This window comes from Ambystoma mexicanum, chromosome 4p (assembly GCF_040938575.1).
Source record: "Ambystoma mexicanum isolate Mex_15411 chromosome 4p, UKY_AmexF1_1, whole genome shotgun sequence".
In the NCBI taxonomy this organism is placed as follows: domain Eukaryota; kingdom Metazoa; phylum Chordata; class Amphibia; order Caudata; family Ambystomatidae; genus Ambystoma; species Ambystoma mexicanum.
Window position 1 is genome coordinate 596046782 of NC_090927.1, and position 23672 is coordinate 596070453.

At 44.6% G+C, this 23672-nt stretch overlaps 1 protein-coding gene across 2 annotated transcripts in view; it reads left to right on the top strand.

Moving 5' to 3' along the window:
• The window catches only part of HCRTR2 (hypocretin receptor 2), a 705534-nt gene that overhangs the window by 167320 nt on the left and 514542 nt on the right, over positions 1-23672 (top strand). The gene's annotated exons all lie outside the window — the stretch shown is intronic.

Sequence of the window (23672 nt, forward strand, 5' to 3'; positions counted from 1 at the left end):
GAACTCCCTGCCCCCTACACTGAGAATAGACCAGTCCTACTGCAACTTTAGAACCAACAGTATCCTGTGGCTGAAATCCACGATCACTAATTTGCATGATGCATAACCCCTTGCCTGTGCAACTGAACTGTAACTAATAACGCCCACTGGCCACCCTAAAATTTGTAACTCTACTTGGTCTACTTTGTTTATAACATCTGTGAATATTTGTATATTCTGCCATTGCAAGAAATGTATTTCACTTCATGATTCACAGTATGATCCCTGTGGCGGTAACTATAACATCTGTACATAATGCCTGTAATATCTGTAAATAGCGGTATACCTTGTGTTGTATGTAATGTATCACACTTTATGATTCTCTGTAACTAAGCTTTGCATTACCTTGTAACTGCTGCGCCCTGATACCTTTGGGTCTGGCGCGCATTATACATAATAAAACAAACAAAACAAACAAAACAAACAAACAAACAAAAGTCCTGTATGGGAGAAGCTGAACAGAAAGATTGCCCAATTGAATTCCAGGCTATAGATTTCAGCGACCCCTGTGAATGAGCTTTGTTAATTTCAAATTTTAACAACAATCATCCTTTTGTATATCATCCAATTTATATTTTCAGTTAAATATGCTAGAGATTTACACAGTGTTACCCCCATTGCTTGCTATAAAGGCAATGGTTTTAAGGCCAGCAGTCCCCCCAACCTTTCAGTTGCAAACGGTTCAATTCTACTTACATAGAAAGCCTCTATTTAAATTTCAGGAAAGTCAGCTGCATGTCAGCACCCTCTGGAAGGACAGGGCAGGGGTCTGGTCACTCCACTCTCAAGGATGGTCCCCAGCTGTACACCACAGAGTTCAGTCAGCTTTTTAAGGCTTCCCTAGCAATAGACAGCTCCAACCAGATGCAAGTTCTTTTGGTGATTCCTTGCAGCTGTCAGATGGTAAGTTTCAGCAGCTCTCTCCCTTCCCATAGTGCATCCACTTTATATAGCAGTGATTACATCATCAAGTTTACAATCTTGGTGAGTCCCCTGCAAGAGTTCTCACAAATAGGATTGGACAGTTACCCTTTTCTATCCTCCGTAATCCAGCCCATCTCTAAGGATTGTTTTAGGAGTCTGGAGCAGACATTTGGCAATTCCTATTTATAATCCCCATTTGGTCTCATGTCAAATTTTTGGCAAAAACTAGTTATGTATGAAAACCTTTGTGATTTACTGTTAACTGCATATCAAAGGGAAATTAATAAAACAACAGCTGGGTCTGCACCATGTTGTACGGCCGTTTGGCAATTTTATAAAAAGCATAATAGTTAGGAACATGTCATTTATTAACCATATTCCTAATTTTACCCTCCACCAGCACACCAACTGTCACATTTGGGACATGTTAAAAGCAGCCAGAAACCCATTTTAAATGGCCTTTACAATTCCCCAAGTCGCAGATGGACGAATTTTATGTCACCAAAATCACTTGTAAATTATCTAAATAATTCATCATATATCAAGAATGTGCAATTTATGGTTGCTAAGAAAGAGGCCTAATTGATGCTAGTCCTTTGAAATTAATAGTAAATCTTTGTGATATGCGAATTGGAGGCTTCCTGTTTCCAGCATCATTTGATCATAAATGAGGGATGCATTTGCCACACAGAGATCCCCCACTGTAGACATCTGGCATCCTGTCTTCTTATCTGAAGGGGGCCACCTTTTTGTCTGAAAATCTTCTATTTTCCTGTATTCTTTTTCTTTCCAGATTTCAGCCTTGATTATAGCTTTTGTGTTCACACATCCCCCCACCACTACATTCTGGACATGCACAAGACAGAGCATTTGGCCTGCTCAGAACTGCCCTTTCAAAGACATCAAGTCTAGGGAAAGACTATTTTATAACACCTCTTAGCAGCCACACTTTATTGCAGTTTTAAATAGCTGGTGGATGCAAAAGCCAGACTTGCAGTGGGAGACTTGTTTGAGAGGTTTGCCTTCCAATAAGCCAAAAGGGTCTGCCTTGGGCCTAAATGAAATCTTCTTGTGACCCATAGAACTAAGTTTTTCTTTTCCCTTGTTGCCAGTATTTTGCATGTGAAGCATACACACACAATGTTTTTCCCCTGACATCTTTATGTTGGCAGGGGAGCATTTCTCGCATGTCTTGGTTTCACTTGCAAACACACATGCAAAGCCATTTTTTGTCAGTGTTTAGAAATCTTGTTTTTTATGTGAAAGCATGTGAAAGGAACCTTTGATTGTCTTCTGCCTTTGTAAATTAAAACACTGCTATTCCTTTGGTAATGGCAGGTAGGCCTCTTTCACATGGCCGTTCAGTTCTGTTGGTTTGGGGGCCTTTGATTACACCCCACATTGGGCATTTGAATAGTAATAGTAATGTGAATGGGCCTCATTATAAGTATGGTGGTAAGGTAACAACATTGCCGGTAGCACTACCGGCACCATTGCTACCGTACTGCCATAATACAAGCTGTGCTTTCGGGTGCCTGACAGCCCGCCAGGTCTGCCCTGGCAGGCAGAGCGGCACCCGCGAGCACAGCAAGTCAGATACACCGGCACTGTTGAAAACGGTGCTGGTGCATCCGACATCCACATTCCCATTGAGCCCTGTGGGGCTCAAATGGGAATGGGGATGTACCAGTTCCGGCACCCGTGAAAGGGCAATTACTGGTTCCGGCAGGTCCAGAATAGCCCGGTAATTGCCCATTTGTGGGTGCCAGACCCGGTTGCGAGTTTGGAGGTAGCCTTGCTGGTTTTACCGGCAAGGCTACCTCCAACCTCGTAATGAGGCCCAATGTTTCCATCAGGAACCACCTTTTGTAATGCTTTGTTATTTTAAGCAAGCTTGAGAGACGATTGACTAAGCATGAAGTGGAAAGCTAATAAATCTCCACCTATAATACGCCCTTTGAAAAAGTGAAATGCCATTATGAAGTTGCTTGAAGCAAACAATTGTATTGAGGAAATGTAAACGTTATTATCAGACCTCAATCTGCAAATTATGGTGACTGATATGGAAATGATAATGTAGCAAACAAGGGTGTAGGATCTGTCTCTAAGGTAGCTAGACAGTCAAAATGTTTGAATCACTTCCTCTTCATCTCAATTGAACCGAAATTGCAAGCTGCGAGTACTATGACAGCAGGGCCCCTAAACATGGTCAGGGGGGAGGGAAGAATTGTTTACTACTGATAGGTAGGATGGCTGATGTGAGGATTGTATGCAAGATTAGTATAAAAGTCAATGGGCCTCATTACGACCCTGGCGGAGTGGGTTTACGCCAGCGGTATTCGCGGCGGACCCGTCCGCCCTACTACGAGTTCCCGTAGCGCCATGGAGCGTTTTCCGCCTGGTTTTTCCGGGCGGAGAAATCCATGGCGCTACGGGACCTTGTTGTTAATTACGCCACCGTATTTTACGGTGGCGTAATTAACGCCTTCCCCACTCCCATTATACCCTATGGGGCAAAAATGGGAATGGGGAAGGGTAAAATGGGGAATGGGGATTTACCGCCCCACCAAGGTCGGAATGGGGCGGAAAATCCGCCAACCCCCATGGCGCTATCGGCAGCTTTCCGCCGTGCTCCATGGTGCATATTGCACCGCGATTTCCGCCAGGGTCGTAATGAGGGCCAATGAATTTAAGGCACTGCTGAAACATTTATGTACATTGGAATTGATTTTGAGGGACTCTAAAGCTGCATTAGTGACAGCAATTCAGGAGCTATGGAATTGGGAAATCTCACTATTTTGTTAACGGACACATTAGACTAATTTGTAACAAGTAATTTGAAGGGTGCCTTAAGTAAATTAGCAATACAGGATAACAATACAGATGAATTGGTGCATAAGCAGAGGACCGGACTCACATATGGCTCTAAAGGGCTCAAGAATGCTAAAGGTAGTAAGCATCACAAGGATATTAGCCATAAGGATAATAAAAGAGTGGTCACTTGGGGATTGTTTTAGATAAACAGAATGCTGCAGGTGAAATAGAGGGTTTTCTGGGTACAGTAAAGGTGAGGCCAGTTCTAGTGTGCACTTATCATCCCAAGACTGTAACAAAAAAGTAGTTGGGGATAATAATACAGAGCAATTACACCACTGAATATGACTATTAAGTCACTAATGAAGCCAATCGGATCGCAGCAATCGCTAAAACGCGTAATGAAACCCAGAACAGTGGGCTTGTAAGAATGAAACCTCCACTCCAGACACTCGCCTCTCCTATCACTATGCTCACTCTCTACACCAACACACAATAGAGCACAGCTACACCCCTCGATACATTTTGGCCTAGCTGCTCACATACGAACGATACCCCACGAACACCTCAACATCCTGTTAGAACACAGCTATACCCCACAAAAAATCTGCCTAGCTTCACACATAAGCATCCTACACAGGCCTAATGCAGCCAGAATCCAGTCACGGAGACCAACTTCCTGACTGCACACATTCAACGGATCTCAATACCACCACACCCAATGCTAACATGCAGCTACCATCAGGCAATCGAATCAGCTGCGCACATAATGGGTGCACCCAAGCCCTCTATGAAACCCTACTCTATCTACTGATCTGGTCTACGGTCCCCGAGGGCCTTCAACCCCCAAGCACTTTGAGGCCATACCAATGATATATAGAGCACTATATTAATGCCAAATAACATAACATAACATAATAACATTGAACAGTTGAAACACATGGGTGTGGTTTATATGTGTGCAGTATGGAAACAGAATCTTTCCACAAATCAAATGAATCACTTAAATACGTCAATACATTGGATGATGTAGAGCCATAATTAGAAGTAATATACACTTAGTAGAAATATTTAGTGAAGGTCAATGGAGTGATTTTGACTACAGAAAACGTACTTTTTTGCAATTCTGTGGCAGATGGTTTGTTGGGGATTGAATATAGATTGATAGCCACAGTTTACCACGTTTAATACAGCTAGAGCCAATTCCACTGTCTCTAGTAATTAAGCTAAACTCTAAAGTTGAGGGAGTAGGGAGAGAACAAACCAAATTTGAGAGTGTAAAGGACAAGAGCTTCAGAGTGGGGAAAAACTAGGAGGACTCACAGTGGGGAGGAAGAAAGTGTGTAAGAATCCCAAAGTGGAAAGAGACGGAAAGAGGCCAGGGTTGTAACACTTTGATAGCATTCCAGGACACCAGGGGCTGTTGATCTTCAAATGGAACTGTGTGGTGCAAAGACCTTTACTAAAAAGGAACATGGTTGGGGTGAGTAGCAAACAACCATCCCTTCAAGAGTAACAGTTCTCTTTCTTTGTTTCTTTTGTTGTTTTAATTTGGAAGATAGGGGGAAGTGGTTTGGTTAGAGTAGGATTCTGGACAGAGGACTTAGTTAATTTACAGACATCCTTAAAAGCACCCTTTGGACTTTCGTTTATAGAATAGGTCTGGCGCATGTAGATTTAGGGAAAGATTAGGTGAACTTGATACGAAATAAAACCCTTAAAACAAAGCCTTGGTGTCTGAGTCCTGATTCTGACTTAACACATGTGGTGCAAAAGTGGGATCCACATGACCTGATACAGAGTCAGACCCACCCAGAAACTTAGATGTCAAAACCCATCAACCTAGTACCCATTATAAAGCAGTGGGGTTTAAAGCCTCTCTAACTGAGTACGAGACGACCATCATCCTAGCTAAACAGCCTCTTCCCTGGTCAATGAGTTACTGAATGTTTCAGAGGATGAGGGAAAGTTTAGTTCACCCAACCCTGGATTTATTTCTCCACTTCCACATAATGTATGGAGGTCTGATAGCAGGGTATTCCAAAATTGGACATGGACATTCCCCCTTTCATTGGGACCCACCATGAAAAAATCATTGATGGCCAGGAGAAGGAAGGCTAATAAAAGACATCAAGAGACACTGGACAGACTAGGAGGCTTGCCGGGCGGTTGACATCTCATCTCTGTGTTTATTTTCTTACCCTTAATGTCACATATTGTTGATTCTTGTTACCTGTCTATTTTCATTTGTTTTATTTTTGTGGCAGTTTGCTTTCTACTTCGTTCTAGCTTGATAGTTTCATCCAAAGATATATGTTTTGCTAAGAGCTGTTCCTACACCTAGTCTGTCCTTCTGGATCTGTAGTGTCCAGTAGAATTGCCTCCGTTTTGACAGTCAAAACCTGCCCACCTCAAATCACTGCTAAACCAATATAAAATATATGTTTTCATCTTTGCCATACGATGTGAGGTGAGCGTGGTTCTGCCAACTATGGTGGAGGTGGTGCCATCTTGGTAGCTGCCATTTTTTATTTAAATGATGTATTATGCACTTATATATACGTAGGAGCTCTCTACATATATTTCTTCCTTTACTTTCTCCTTTATTTATAACTTTATTCTATTAGATGTTTGATAGAAATGCCTGGCTTACATTTTGCTGAGCGTTGCATGTTGCACGTTGTTGAGCATCGCAAACGCCTAGGCATACATAGCATGCCCAACGCTCACACACTAATCGCCCTCGCGCTCTTGCTCCCCAAATTTTCATCCATGAATCTACTACCTTAGTTCGTACCTTCCTCTATTGTTGGTGGCAATTCAGATGTGCTTTGTAGGGTCCAGGTCTATCTCTCTCCCTGCCAGAGACAATTGGTGAGTCATAGCGAGTTCTCCTCTGTTCTATGGCACCCTGAGCAGGCGGGTATGTTGTGGTTCTCTCTCACAAAGGCTCCTCATCGCCACATAATGAGTCGGAACAACTAGGTGGACTCAGATAATGTATTTACCATCCACAGATAACCACTGACTTCTCCTAATGACCACTCTTCAACTCCTCCCTTCTAGAATCGTCCACCAACATTTGGTATTCTATTCTCTAATGGCATGTTTAACCGGCATAACAGTATTCCATTACTTATGCAACAAGCAACTGAAAGTACGTTTTTTATTCTTTTATGCCAAATCTTTTGTGCAAACTAATTTTGAAGCTGCATTAAAACGTTTGAAAGTTGGACCGGATGTAGACATCATACTTCTGAAAATGTGTATGATCAACAGATAGTTTGTATGTTCAAGCGGTATGGCCTGCCTTTGTGAAATCAATAGGGTTCGTGATGTCTGAGGAAGATTCTAAAAATTCACAGGTATTTCCAGATCCAGGTGTTTTTCACTTTTTCTCAATACTGGATTTTAAAAAAAATACATGCATGATACGATTGACGTAACCTAGTTTAACAATGTACCAAGCGAGCGACCATATATATTTACAGACGTTTCACTAAGAAAAGCATGTTTATTATCGAGATGTCTTGTTTGTTGTCTCAGTTCGACTTGGCTTCATTTTGCAGCAAAGCCAGTGTTAATCATGTTTTATCGTGTCATACTGAAAGATTGCAACCAGCTGCTCCCGGCAGACACATGGCAAATTAAGTCATTGGGACTGTGTGAAGCATCTCAACTGGATCATAATTGTTCTTGTGGCTCATTAGCACGGACATAGCAACGTTTCTGATGAGGTGCAATGCCGGGCACTGTCCTTTACAAATGCATCCCGAAAGCCTGGCCAGACTCCTGCCGTGCTTGAACTGCATTGCTTAATTAATCTTTCCTAAAACAAAAATCATGAAAGGAAATATATTGAGTGTGATAAAAAAAGAAAGGGTGCAGTCGATTGTACAATAAGACACACCTAAAAAAAACGCCGTGCAAAGATCACATTCAGTTGTTTAAATTCGATTTAAGATTTAATAACTACAATGCCAAACGGCATGTGCTTTAAAATATGTAGAAAAACAAGCAATTCCCCAGTTCATGTTTGTAACAGGCTCAGGGGCAAATGCAGTGCATGAGGGGATCATTTCGAAAATATTCATCCATGTCTTCAAGTCGCATGAACCGCTGTGGCCCAAATTGAATTTCTATCCCTCAAACGAGGACATACATGCATTTGTTATAAGGTCAGCATTTCACTATGACAGTCCCATTAAGGGCTCGTCACTGTGAAATGCGCTGCCAGCACACATGTGGGTGTTGGGATTTAATAATCACTAGTGTCACGTGCCTGCTTCTGACATTAATACATGTTCAATGTCAGTGCATGTTCCCCAGCTTGGCTTGTGCTTAAATGTTGCTACGCAGACACGCACAGGTCAACTTTGTAAATAAAGCGACCTGCTAATTTATTTAAATTACTCAAGTAAAAAGGGAATCTTCTATGCTTTTCTTTTTTTTTTCTTTTTTCTTTTGTGAGTTAACGAGACTTGTTCCCTCAGGTTAAGCAAGAGAGGCATTTTAAAAATGAACCCATTTGAATTCTGTCATATATCATGATGAAAATATTACTTGTCAGAAATTGTTTATACAAATTTAAATGCACACTGGTAAACCAAAATATTTGGTAGATTCATTGGACCATCTTAGGGGTATTTACACAGCATTCTCAACTGAGGAAGGGCACCCAGTCAATCACGTGGCTGGAACAGCAGGCGAGAATGCACATTTCCAGCCACTCGAGGCCCCTCCCTGGATGGCACCATCTTTTTATTTTTATTTGTCTCTTCACTTCCCCACCTCACGCCTAAACAAACCATACCCCTTCCCAACTCCCTCCCGATTTACCTGCCAGACCAAAGCTTTGAGCCGGTACCAGCGCTCCTCCTACTCCCATCCACTATAGAAATGGAGGCAGACATATTTTGTTTTGTTTTTCTCAGGAGATTGGCGTCGCGCAATAAGTGCAGGCAATCTCCAGAGAAAAACAAAAAATGTGAACCCCTGATAAACCCTGGGGTGCTAAATGGCCTTCACCCCCACTTCAGCGGGCGGACATGACCAGTAACGGCCCACACCCGCTAGGCTTGGACTGGCAGGCCATTACCAATCATGTCTGACCGCGCGCCCGCCGATGTGGAGGTGAAAGCCATATTGAAATCCACATGTGACATTCAAGCACTTGGTATTTGTCTGCACGGTGCACTTGTTATGCAGAGTTGGTACCACTAGGTGTGTCTTATTGTACACTCAAATGTTGAGTTGTTCGTCATATGTATATGACTTGACATGCATCATATAATATTGTTTTCAATATTTTTAAATGCATGAGCACAAAAGTTTCAACAAAGGCTTTGTTTGTCCTCCTTCATGTGTGTTTCTAGAGAGGAGGACACGCAAGACAAAACAGACGTTCTTTGTACTCCTTAGGTCACTGTAATGTGTGTTTCTAGAGAGGAGTGAACCCAGGAACTCGGTGGCAAACTGCTGAATGTCATGCATAAACATGCAGGCATCTAATGAAAGATATATCCATCCTTGAATCATTGATGTGCATGTTTAACCAGGTTGTGGCGTTACATACGCAGGATTGTCCAACAAAGTGTGAACTATAAGGACCAGTGATGGTTTTCAAGGTTGTAGACAACTTTGTCTTTTTATAGATATTTGTTGCTGCTTTAAAACATGTGAGGATTTCACCCCAGTAAAACAAAACAATATGTGAGAAGTGTTAGAAAGCTGGTTGTAGATAATAGTTATGACAAAATGGTTGCATATGTACTCGATGTGTGGCACAGCATATACCGACCTTATGTCACTTGAGCATAGAAGAGAAATAGTAAATTACCAGTAGAACGTTAAGTGAAGGAACTCCACACTCGTGTTTGGTGTACACCTGTAGGTAAATATAACTCGTCTTTTCTGTAGAAATTAACTTCGGTACCTGAGCTTTCGGTTGCAGGACTGAACACATTTGAACAAACAAACAAACAAACAATGGACATGCTACACCAATTATATAATACTGTTTATTAAATGATTTACAAATCACCCCAATGCACACATTACAAACATTGATTACTACAACATACATGTAGCCCCATTTAGAAATTAAAGTACTCATTGCATTGAATCACAGACTAATGATACTTTCCTTGACACACTGGTATACCTCTTAACATGGCCATCCACATCAAGAACAAAATAAATATTTATTTTATTCAGAGTCCTTTAACTCCTCAGAAGTTAAGCCACCAAGAAAAGCAGATCGACCAGGCCATGCATGAGATGTCAATGTGGTTTTACCCAGAGCTCCTCCATGGTTGTTGAAACCTATCATGTGACATGCATCTGTGTTAATATTGTCTCTGATGTGGGCCCCATCCATTTTCTGGAAAGATCAGTGAAGAATGGGGTGAAGGGGTCTTAGACCCGGAAGACAGACATGTGTTGTGCCCATTGGTTAGTCATGCAACGTGTTCTGTGCCATACAAGTGGATGGGCTTTTCTCTGAGGTAATAATGCCCCCACTTCTGAAAGTAAGAAGGATAATCAAAGAAAGTTATGGAGGCCACCAGATAAGGAGAACCTGGCTGCAGCCTTTTCTTCACAAGGTCTGAAGGAGGTCTACAGGACAAGAGCTTTTTTATTGACTGCTCAGAGACTGTTTAGCTCCAGGAGGAGGTAGGCATAAGCCTGGATTCTCCCGAGAGAGAGAGAAAGAGAGAGAGAGAGAGAGAGAGAGAGATAGAGAGAGAGAGAGAGAGAGAGATTTTGACCTGCTGGGAGATCTTTGGGAATGTATACATGTACTTTTCCAGAGTCTGAGGAGGATTCTGTTTTCACCTATAAGTCCTCCTTTTGGATTTCACTGCCTGTTAAGCTATAGGGTGATATTTATGCCCATAATTGTGAAGGATTATTTCATAACCATATTCCCTTTTAGGTGGCTGCAAAGCATGCACATCTTGCACCAGAATCTGTGTTTTCCAGTCATCTGCAGGGGACTGCCTATCCACCTTCGACAGTCCCATAACCATAGCACCATCATCTCAAGCCCAAAACATTATTTTCATTCTTCCCAAAAACTGAGCCTTTTAACTACTTCTGGGATGTACACTGATGTGCTATCAGGGAAGCTTCATGTGCTAGAAAATGCAACCTTTCATTCTGCAAAATCTACTCCCTATTAGGGTTCAGTCTCTGAATCTGAGTAGCAAATACAACGATCTAAAGGTATCCAACAGTACATTGCGCATTTCTCTTCATATATAGGTATATATGAATCTGAGTCATGAAGTGCAAAGCTATCTGATGAGCAACAGATAACTTTGCTAGGGTCACACACTGCTCTGGTGCGTGGGTAGCATTGAATAATGGGCTATGGGATTGAGGAAGATCTAGATTATGGGAGAAGTAACATTGATGCTACTGAAGAATGAATTAGTGAGATGTTTTTGACAAGTGGCTACTTTAAGGCTGCCTTGAGATGTCAGATACAGTGGCAGTCTAATCTTATAACCCATTTCCAGAGGATGTGTGCATAGTCGATGCAGTTAATTGAGGATGGAGTATTGGCCACTTTTCTTAGTCCTGGTATAAAGCATGTTGCAGCATGCTGAATAGCTTTTCATATGGGCCTGCGTGGTACCTGGATTCTCAAGAGCCAGGTGTGTTCGGCTCAAGACAAAGAGAAAAGGGGAAGCTGTTCCATAGAAGGGGGTCTGCAGAGAAAAGAGATCAGCAAATGGTTGGTGCTGGAGGAACGTAAAGATCTGGAGGGAGAGTATTTAGTGAGAGCAAGTTGTAGATAGCGTGGTCCCCGGCCCCAGAAAGCCTTATGGAGGATGCAGAGGGATTTGAATTTGATACTTGCAGCACCCGGGAGCCAGTTGAGAGTTTTTGGCGCCAGCCTTAGATAGATTGAGATAGAATTGAGAAGACTAACAATGTGTCTCACTAAGAGTGCATTATGAAGATTATGAATGCATCACACTTAGATGGGATTGTGAGGTTTAGCCATGCATCACACTTAGAGAATTACGAAGTTTAGCCATGCGAAAGACTTAGATACAATTGTGAAGTTTAACCAGGCATCCCTTTCAGATAAAACTGAGAAGAGTAACCATGCATCACACTGAGATCGAATTGTGGAGATGAGTCATTTCTCACAAAAGATAAGACTGTGTAGATTAGCCACACAGAAGAACATGGCGAGGAGCCAAAGCACTGACCACTTTGCTTCTACTTCCTCAAATGCATTACTCAAACACTACACACACACACTGGGATAGCCAACCCACACCATAACCATGCACCCAGCAAATGCAACACACAATTACAACAATCAAAGCAGGAACTGGACCTTGCCCATACCGACACAAGTCAGTGTGCACAGCCTAAACACCTGCCAATCTACACATAAAACACACATACACACCCCAACACAACAAACAGCCACATAGTAAACATCCCAGGCATTGGACCTTACCCTTATGGATACAACATCTGCATGCCAACACACACAGATACCAGTTTATCCTGGTCTGGACCTACTCTATCACTCTCTCCTTACTAAGCAACCCATCGACTTTCTTGCAGAGCCATGCAAGCACCTGGATACTACCCTTGGGTGGTATCAGCATGCAGTATAAATCAACACAACGTAACTATTTAAATAGGCCAAATTCAGGACAATAACTTCAGAAGATCTGACCAAGATTCAGGCCCCAACCATTACAAAGGAAACATGCTTGCCTCTTCTCTTGTGAAAGCAATCACAGGTAAAGCTCTCACAGCCCCCCTCACCATCACAAACCCTCATGTAAAGCACCTCAAATGAAAATGGAATAGATCTCTTCTCTTCTGAAGAAGCCCACACTCATCCCGGATGACTTGATTTATTTCAGCAACATTATCAAGAAGACAGTCAACAGACAGCTTCACAAATGGGTTTCAGTGGACAATCTTCTAAAATATGACCAATCTGGATACTGGGCAAAATGATGCAGGTTGTTGATGGCTCCCTTCACATCTTAGAACAAAGGGAGACCAGCTTATTCATCCCACTTGATGTCTCTCCCCCTGTGACACCATTGATCATGAAGTCCTTCTGAAAATTGTTGCACCAGTCAGCCTTGGTTTACCTCTACCTCTCGAAAAGTCGACAACTCATGAAAAGGGCCACATCAAAAAACAGAATGTTCAGTAACTTGTAGATATTTACAAATCCCCATCTTGTCCCTGTTCATCTTCTTCTACATAGAACATCGGCAAGACTCTTCACCAACACCAATGTCAATGTACACTAACAAATTGTCAAGGAGCAGCTCTAATTGAAGGTAAACTGCATATATGCAATACATCAACCGATGGACTGACTCTCTCTCATCCTTGCATAGATGACAAGTGCCTTCCTGACCTCAATGAGACACAGTCTGAATTAATTCCCCTAGAAACACCCAACAATCATGCCCAGGGCACCAATTATCTGACAAAATATGCAGCTTAATGGATTCACACCTCAGCTATGATTCAGCACAAAATATCTCAGCTTCTCCATTGACTGTGACCTCTTCTTCAAAACACACACCAACAAAAACATCCAAGCAGCATGGCACAAGCTCCCACTCCTCCCCACATTGAAGGCCTGCCTTTTGGAATTTCTAATTGCAGAATTTCTAAATGAATGAATTAATGTATACCATGACACAGGCAAGCCAAACTGCACCAAGGCGCAAGCACAAATTACTTAATTGAAAGAAGTTCATAAAATGTAAATGATTTGTAAAAGACAGAGGCCCTCATTACGACCCTGGCGGAAAGTGACTGACCGGACCGCCACAGCGTAAATAGCGTTTCCGCCATTGCACGATGGAGCAAAGTGCGGCCCATTCCGACCCATCGGGCACGAGCACCACGCCATGGCGGAAGTGCAAAGTCCGCGATGGCGGAAATGACCCCAAAACGGCCCACACCGCCGCCGTACGGCGCCCTAGGTGCAATACCGCCACCCATCATAGCGGACACCGCAGTGAGCGCCAACCGGAAAGTACGGTGACCGTAAATATACGGAAACGGAAGTAAAAACATGGGCCCGGAACGGGAAACAACACCCCGTACACCTATAAAACCACAAAATACACACAACCACTAAAAACACCACCCTGAGACACATCCCAACCCGTCATCCACCCTAGTGAAACCAAGAAAAATGGGAAAAGTAGCGAAGAAAGCGTGCGACCGCAAGCGGCAGGTCCACTTCTCCCGTGAGGAACTCACCGTGCTTACAGAGACCCTCCAGGAGAATGCCGCCGCCGTCTTCTCCACGCAAATGACCAGGACGGCACTTGCGAACAAGAAGGCCATATGGGCCCTGGTGGCACAGCGGGTAAGTGCGGTGGGGACCGCACCCCGCAACCCACAGCAATGCAGGAAGCGGTGGGACGACCTGCGGATACGCGTCCGTAGCATACTTTCTGCCAACCGCAACATTGCCACAGCCACCGGGGGAGGATCGGAATCACCCATCAAGTTGACCCCCTGGGAAGAAATCTGTGCCTCCACCATTGGAATGGAGAGCATAGAGGGAGTCGGAGGGATGGAGAAAGGAGTGCAGACATCCGGAGAATCAGGTAGGTGGCCCAAATAAAACCATGCCAAATCCACAATGTCCAATCATGTGACTCACATGTGTCCACATAGCGCAACAGCAACACATGGCCAGGAGAACGTCCACACACATTGGCCTGATAGCGCACTTTAAAACTCACAATAAATACATAAATAAGTAAAAACCCCAAAAACACCCACTACACGTGCAGCAGGCACACCCTAACTGCAGGCTGCCAAACAACTGCACCCTCACTCCACACACAAATGAAAGCACCTCCAAGGCCCCGACCCAAATCACCCTCAGGTACCACCCCAATGCATGTGATACATTGCCATTCCAATTCCCACAGACCCATTAATAACGCTCGCCCTCCTTTACTCCACCACAGGGTCCGATCCAAACGACGAGCTCCAGGACACCCCTACCAGCACACCTGCAAAGAGGGCCAAGACCGACGGCCAAAGACCCTCCACCTCAGCTGCACGCATCAAGACACGGCAGCAGCACATATCAAGTGGCAGCACACAGGAGGGAACATCAACAGGCACCCCAGCAGCCAGCATGCCCACAACAGCACCACCACAGGTCCCCCCAATGGATGCCACAGAAGGTACTGCCTCTGGTGGCAGCAGCACCATAGGTGACACCCCATTAATGGCAGCATGCTCCGACACAGAAGACGGGGATGTCGAAGTCAGATCCATCCATGACCTGTCCCAATCCCCCTGTCTGTTCCATCCCGTACACCATGAGGATACCACGCAGGGGCACCCACAAGACGACGACTGGCCATCCCCCACAAGCCCTGTGGCAGGGCAACATGAGGCAAACAGCCCCTCTGTGACACCACCGCAAATGGCCATGGCCCAGCAGAGGCAACAGTCCCTCGACCAGTTAATCGTGCAACAGCAGCAACTGGCCACGCTCCTCAAGGACCATGCCGATGGATGTGGGGGCACTAAGGCAGACATAGAAACATCAACTGAGACACTTAGGGCACAAATGGAGAGTAGCACCGAGAGCCTGAGAGTCCAAATGGAGAGAAGCACCGAGAGCCTGAGGGGGGAACTGCATGCGACGTCCAAAGACGTATGTGCCGAACTTGCCGCAGTGCGCCGTGTGCTCACTGAGCTCTCACAAACCCTTAGGGACATGCATGGACGTGAGCAGGCAGAGACATCATCCGTTGCAAGTTCCGTCCAGGGCAGCCCCCAACGTAGATCTGGGAGGAACCTGCGCTCCACAGGCAGGGGTGCCCCTGATACCCGCAGAGGGGGCTTGCAATAGCGACTGCCCACTGACAATGAGCATCTTTGGACACTGGTGTTCGGGGGGAGGTAGGAGGGTGGAGGGGGTGTGTTGGGCTCACTTGGGTGGCGGGTCGATAGGGTGTTCAACATGATATCACATATGCCATAAACAATGCACGATCAAACAATGAGATGTGTGGACAATGATCTTTGTGTACTAGGCCATCATAGGCGTACAGTCCATATTGTGCATGTACCAGACACACACAGTGCCACGAGTCCCGTGTCCATGTATCAGCCACCAGGCGTGAGTGCTAGAAGCATGCATCTATGAGATGCTGACGAATTTCACGGCCCTCCTGTGCCTCGCAGACTCCTTGAGGTGCTGCCACATCCCCACCCTCATCATGACCATCTTCAGGTGCTTGCAGTTCTGCGTCAGGGGGCATGGGCACATTTCTACGTACGCACATGTTGTGGAGCATGACACATGCCATCACCATCTTTGCAACCTTCTCATGGCGGTACAGGAGTGCCCCGCCAGACCTGCTGAGGCACCGGAAACGGGTCTTCAGTAGGCCGAATGCCTGTTCAATGACTACACGGGTACGTGAGTGGGCATGGTTGTAGTCCTCCTCATGCTGGTCCCGTGGGTTCCGGACTGGTGTGAGGAGCCATCTCTTCAGTGGATATCCGGCATCACCTGTATGTGGACGATAAACGAATTATGTGGAATGCCATTGCTACGTACGCACCCCCCCCTTCCTGCCAGGTCATTGCCGCATCACATACCCCACATCATCATGCATGAAATGAGACTCACCGAGTAGCCAGGATCTGTTCCCTGCGTGTCGCTCCATGTAGCGTGGTATTGTAGAGTTCCTCAAGACCATAGAATCATGGGTTGATCCAGGGAATCGGGCACAACAATGTGTAATGATCCTGTTGGAGTCACACACCATTTGTACATTCAGTGAATGAAATTGTTTTCGGTTGCGGTACTGGGCCTCCATGGCATGTGGGACGACCAATTCCACATGGGTGCAGTCGATGGCCCCAATGCAACCCGGTATGCCGCCAAGTGCATGGAATCCCACTTTTGTGTTGGTTATTTCCTGCTCCGAGCGTGGTAGAGAGATGTAGTCGTCTGCGTGCTGCAGGAGGGCATCGAGCACTTGCAATAGTGTCCGTGAGAACAGTGGCTGAGAAATGCCATGCAACTGTCCGACTGTGTGCTGGTAGGTGCCTGTGGCCAGGAAGTGGAGTACAGACACCACCTTCAGTAGGGGTGGGATGGCGGTTGGGCTATCTATCATGCTGACAAGGTCAGCCTGTGTCATGTCCACAATGGCGGCTATGGTGTCCCGGTCCAAACGGTAGAGGGTGTGGATCTGCTCATCAGTGAGGTTGAACGGATGTGCTCGGAGGCGTGGGATTGCGGGCTGCCTGCGTGGTGGTAGTGGCTGTGCTGGCGGCCCTTGCTGGCCCTGCCTTGCCCTCCTCCTCCTCCTGCGTCTCCTCCGTGCGGCCGGTTGTAGTTGGTGTTCGTCTTCTTCTTGGAGTTGGAGTACTTGCAGTGCTATCAGGTCCCCCAGGGCCAACATCGCGAGTCCTGCCGGTAGCATTTCGGAGTGGGTGTGGTTGTGGGAGGAGACTGGGTGTGCAATTTATGTGTTTTCAGGCTGTATGGCCTCCACCTGTGGTGATTCATTCCACCTGTGCAAGCTGCTCTCCCCTTTGGGCGAGCACGTCCCGCACACAACGCTGCAATTCGAGGAATGGCATCTTGCTATTACAATCATGTATTAGTACCCGATGGCCGTGTAACATTGGTTGATATGTTCATTCGGCTATGGTCCCATTGTTTCACATGCATTCTTTGCAGTCGCGAACAGACTTGTGAAGGGTCAGTGGAACGTAGTACTCGAGTAACGGTGGACCCTCATGCATCACTGTACCGAGGTTCACCGACGGGCGGGGCCTCCCATTTGTGAGTGAAGGCAGTTGCCATTTTCACACACAGCCGCACTAGATGGATTAATTTGTGATTTCAAGCGGCCACAGATGCCTTTTCGACGTGATGTTGCAAATGAGGAATTCGAAGGGCGGCGCTTTCGGTCTTCAGCTAGCGGCGAGGAGATGCCCACATGTCTGACTGCAAATATAACGTTCTATTGTTCAGTGTCCTTGGGACAGGGGCCATGGCGAGGATGCAATGATTGATATGAATAGTTTGGGATGCGCAATAGCGAAGTGGATGATGAGGCCGGACGTTCCCAAATACATGTTACTTCACAACACTGGAATTACGGGCTGGGGCACAGTGGATTTTGCAGGCTGCATAACGCACAGACTCAATGGAATTCTCACATGTTATGTGAGTATGGAAACAGGCGTTATCATTACGGGATGAGGGAATGATGAATGGATGCATGGACAGATGATTTGATACGGTGTTTGCCATGTACAGGGCTTCTTGGAATCTGTCCGCCTCCCCTGCGCTATGTGATGCAGGGCTGCCATAGTGGGACCATCGTCTATCTGGCCTTGTTGAGCCCTCCCTGTCTCGACGCGCCTTCAGACACTTGTGTCCATGCACGTTACCAATCCCATCTGATGGATTCTGTTTTCACAGACGCATGCACAGGTACACTCGTTTGTGATGGTGTTTTCACCTCGATATGGATAGTTATGAGTCGCAAGTGGTTTTGGGGTGGTGATGATCCTTTGGAGTGGGCTAGCATGCATATGGCTGTGGATCTAGTGTGATCATTGAAGTGAGTTGTTCGAATGTAGTTCTGATGGCCATTCTATTCTTTTTCTTTTCTTTTGGTTGACAGGTATCTCCTCCCCTTTTGCCACTGCCATCTGTATGCCACTCCTGCAGATGGGTTTTACTCCCGACACCTGCTGCTTCGTGTTAATCAGTGGAGCAGCATTACGATCTTATGGGACGATCGCCAATGGGCCACATGCCCTTACGCAGTACTAGTGGCTCGGAGCAACATTTCGGCCTTTCAGCTGGACTAGTGCCTCCCTATTGGGACGGCCCTGCGGTTCTAGGCGCTTCCATGTTGCCTTTTCGTACGAGAATGTAGCCCCTGTGTACCATGAAGGAACAGGGCGTCACACAAGAAGTAGCTGGTCATTTATTGCGGATGCAGCCCACAATGGTGAAATGTGTTTTGGAGTTCATGGCCTAATGGCTGTATGGGCTTGGTGAATTTGTTGTGCATTAAATTTCTATTCTGATATGGGCCGTGTAGCGTTCTTCTTTGCAAGTGATGTGGCATATTCCTATTTGGGGAGCGATGTATTGTGAGGAGATCTGCATTGGGTTCCAGCTTCGGAGTATAGTTGCGTGGTACTGTGCTGGGCGCGTTTGCCTACGAAGCCCAGTGAGGTCAGCGGTGAGGGCTGCCAATATGACTGTTTGAATGATGTCATGCTCAGGGGCGGGGGATTAGGTTTTGTGTAACAGATGCCGGTCAGCCAGGTGGATTGGTGGAATGATGTGATTATCGAAATATTGCTGGTCACAGGTGCCTGTGTTTGCGTGCGTTTCTTGGTGGGAGACTGAGGTCATGTCCATTGGTATAGCTTCTGTATTCGTGCCATCTGTGCCCTGCAGCTCCCATTGGCCCCTCTTGTGATTCTTTTGTTCGTTGGCATGCATGGGTGACTTGTACATTTCACTGGTTGCATTGTGACTTCGTTGCACCTACGGGGAGTTGTACTATGTGGCCAGGGAGCGGTGTACAGGCACTCAGTGGGGCCGTTTACGGTTGATTCGCGATGCCGTACTTCTCACCATGGCGGAATGGTACTTTCCGCCGTGCTTGATGGCGTTAAGTACATGTCCGCTAGGGTCGGAATTCGCATACCCTTGCGCCATGGTGCTAATTACGGTTTGGCATGGCGCGCGCGCGCGTACTTGGTGCAGTTAGCGTTGGCGTTCACTACGGTGTCGCTAATGGCATCGTACTTTACGGTGACGGGTCATAATCGCACCGAGCGCTATTCGATGGCGGTATTGCATTTCCGCCATCGTTTTTCGATTTCCACCAGGGTCGTAATGAGGGCCAGAGTAATTATTTCACTGCTGTAAAGGCATATGAAGACATGGACTAGGTGGTGCCACTAAAAACCCTCAATAACCACAGGATTACAGCTCCCTTTGTGTTGTTCGTAACGTGAGGGACAGAATAAGCTGAATAATTTTTGGCAAATAGTTGGGTGCCAAGCTATGTTGACATTTAAACATAGGAACATAACTGAACGTATCAGTGAATGTGTGACCACTTTATCATGATTCACTCTCCAATTGAAACAACCTATATGCAAATATTGGACAGCATTAGATCTGTTGACCTTGACAGTGTCCAAACTGTTATTATCATTGATGTGAGGACAGAATTTGAAAGACAAGTTAATGCTTGCTGCATTCAAAGAACTCAAGTGCCGTGCAAACTATCACTGGTTGGTTGGGACTAAGTACCACAATTCCCATGGGACATATTCCCTTGAGGACATTGTACATCATGCCCCTCCTCTAAAAACAGAACTGAATTCACATACTATAAGGTCCATTGGAATGTGAATCCATTTTCCACATGTCAGTCCAAAAACACTATCTATGTAATTATGGGTCCCTGTGACAAATGGTGCATAGGAATGAGAACAAGTAATGCCACAGTGCGCATCTCAGAACATAGATCCAGGATAAGGAATGGATCCATGCAAGCACCTTTGGTTAGGCTTTTTGTTGAATTTGAACACACAGAGAACTATTCAGAGTGGTTCATCATAAAAACCCTCAATCCAGATAAGAGACATGTTTCTATCTCTAACAGACTCTGCAAGCTCAAACAGCACAGGATATATCGACAGGGCAGGTATCAAACCAGTTTGAAGGAGCAATTCGACTAGCCTGCTTTACTTCCAATGTGATTGTTCAAGGGGCTTGCTATGGCTGTTTTACCACCATCCAGACTATACAATCCACCCAGTGCTATTAAATCTTCTATGCTCTTTCTAGGATAACAGCATATAACCATCTGTGGGCCATTATCCTTCTTGCCTCTGTGTATCTTCTTAAACATTTAAGGCATGATGTTGCCATCATTTAATTCTTCATAGCAGTGCATCTGTATTTGCAACCTGACACTAGTACATCTTTTTGATCCATCCACGCTGGATAGGGTGTTTTACACCATCAGGGTTTGGCTGTTACAGACAGATGTAAACCACGACAGATTCAAATATGGCCACCACATTTAGCATTCAATATAACATTGGTGTCTGCCTAGTGTCCACCAAGGTCAGTTTGTTTGTACTGCTGTGTTCAAATACACCAGTCCCAAAGCAATGTGGCTTGCACATATAGCCTGCACTGCCACACAGTTCGGAAAATCAGGAGCAAATCCACTCCATGTAAGTGCATCATTTTAGTCCTCCATGGTTTACCTGGTTCTGACAAGATGACAAATAGACAGTACATTAAGTTTAGCACTAGGTTTTATCGATAGTGTTATTGATCAGAACTCCAAGCTGACAGATGGTTCTCCTTAAACTGTTCAGTACAAATGTTACACAGATGAAATGAGATCCCTAGCGTGTGTTGTCCAAGTCAGTGATTACAGGTACTTCCGCTCACTGGCCTGTGCTAGCAGGCAGGTTCTGCTTCACAACAATGTTTTGATCTGCGCAAACTGTTGCTCTGGCTCATCTGTTCCCCAAACGTGCTGCACAGAAGTTATTAATATGTGCATGTTCGTTTTTTAAGCAATTGTTAAATCTTGCAGTTAGACATTTTTTGTGTCTCCAATGGGACACCCCTTCCACAGCAGGAATGTTCAGTTATTGAATTGTTACCCGAAATTATTACCGGGGTGAACCTACAAACTGGTTCTATCACAAGAATTCCCAGTGCATTTTTTACAATGTTTTCATTGAGTTATGTTTATATGCGCATTGTCCACATTGTCTTGAATATTATCAAATGTTAGTCTTGTGCAAAGAACTCGTTAACTTTAAAAAGAATTGGGTTTAATTTAAGATGCCATTCATTTTTTTAATACGGTTTCTACACTTCATTGCAGGCATCGATCACACTACCGTTTTTAAATGGATATCATCCTGTCCTATGAGGTTACCCTCACCCCAAAATTTCTGTTCATCCTGAAGAGGCGGGCCGACTACACCTTCTGATGTCAGATCTGCTTTCTGCTAAAACTTGAGTGCCTTGAGTTGATGCTTACCACAGTTTGATGTGGTATTATGTACCCTGAAACATTCTTTGCTTTTTTGGGCAAGAATTCTCATCACACCTGTCTAACTTTACTTCCCATTGTTCAGGATGATAGAATATGAATCTTGATTCAAATTGTCATTTTGTTTAAAGGTGATTTATTCTCGACATTTTGAATTGTGAGCATTTGTCTGAATAACCCTCAATATTTTTGTTATTTTCACTACAGCATATTTTTAGACTGTTTGTATTGATAGGGTGGCTAGGTGACACACCACACTATGTTTATGTGCTAATGTTGGTATGATTTATGAAATTATTTTCATCATGTAGGTTGTATTCAACATGATGTAAAACATTTACTTTTGTTTGATTAATTTTGTATCCGTCTTGTTTTGGTTTTGATTCTTGTTTGAGCTCATTTTTTAGAACTTTTTAATATTACTCCATTTTTGTAATACGTTATAAGCAAATTTGACTTTCACTGTCTAATATGTCGGTGTATACATTTTTGTATTTCGAGATTTAAAATCAAGGAGATTATGCAATGGACAGGGAATCAAGGAAAGTGTTAACAAGGTGTTAAAGGGTCGATATTGCAAGCGTGCAAGGTTTTGAACATTTTTCATGCATGCAAGTTGATATTCTGGAATACCTGGATACAATGATTTGTAATTGATTAATGTCCCTAGAAAAATAGATAAATAACTCTTATCGCTGAAGGGTACTATCTTTTTTTATACATGCATGTTGTATAGGGTGCAGACATTGACAGTTCTATTGACAGTTTCATTAATATCGAGATTGGCTTGCTATTAGAAACCTGTTTTTCTTATTGTAGAAACATAGCTGGATGGAAGGGCAAACAAAGGCAGGGGAGGGCAGTAGGATGCTGCCAATGACAATTTATTTTTAAACGGCAGGAAAATGAACGCACTCTTCTTCACAACCTCTAATTGTACAACATAACATAACAGGTGTATTTGTAGAGCACACATTCACCCCAGAGGCGCATCTTGGCGCTATTGACAATAACAGATGTTTACTGTTACCCAACGTAATAGTACTCTATTGACGAATAACCGATGTTTATTGTTACCCAAAGTACTCAAACGACTTGGCTATTTCAATGACCCAAAAATAGTGTATGAATCAACAGCTGAGTGGATGATGCAATGGTTTTGTAAAAACGTAGATGGATAGGTAGTGGCCAGCAGCTGACAAGGATGTACAAATTCATGGCAACTGGTGAAACAACTCTCAATAATATCTAAACATACTGTTGAAGCCAAAGGGAGGGAATCCAGTTCACAACAGAACTTTCCTCACAATCTCAAATAATTACATGTCTATAGTCCCACCAAATTCTCAGCAGTGCAAACAAAATCCCTGTCTCTGATATTGAATTTGATTGGTATTCTTTTTGTGTGAAAAGTTTGTACTAAACTGCATCACAGTAAAGTAAATAATCAAATACATCTCTGTCTCCGATGAGAAATATTTAGACTGTAAAGTGAGAAACCACCATTCGTGTCTGCCTCTTCCCTGAGCCCTAACAGCCTCTGAGTTGGAAATGAACAGCCCTTGGCCCTTGTAGCTGATGTGGTCATTAGATTGCATGCTCGCTGATGTTGATGTTGCCATTCTAGCTTCAGGCACACATGGTCTTTTGTGTATGTGTTGCTAGATCCTACCAGCATGGTCAGAGAATGTCCACAGTCATCTCATATGTGTACCTGTGGTGTTAGAGAAATCGGATAGCAAAGTAGACTGAGCTGCCACTGTGAGT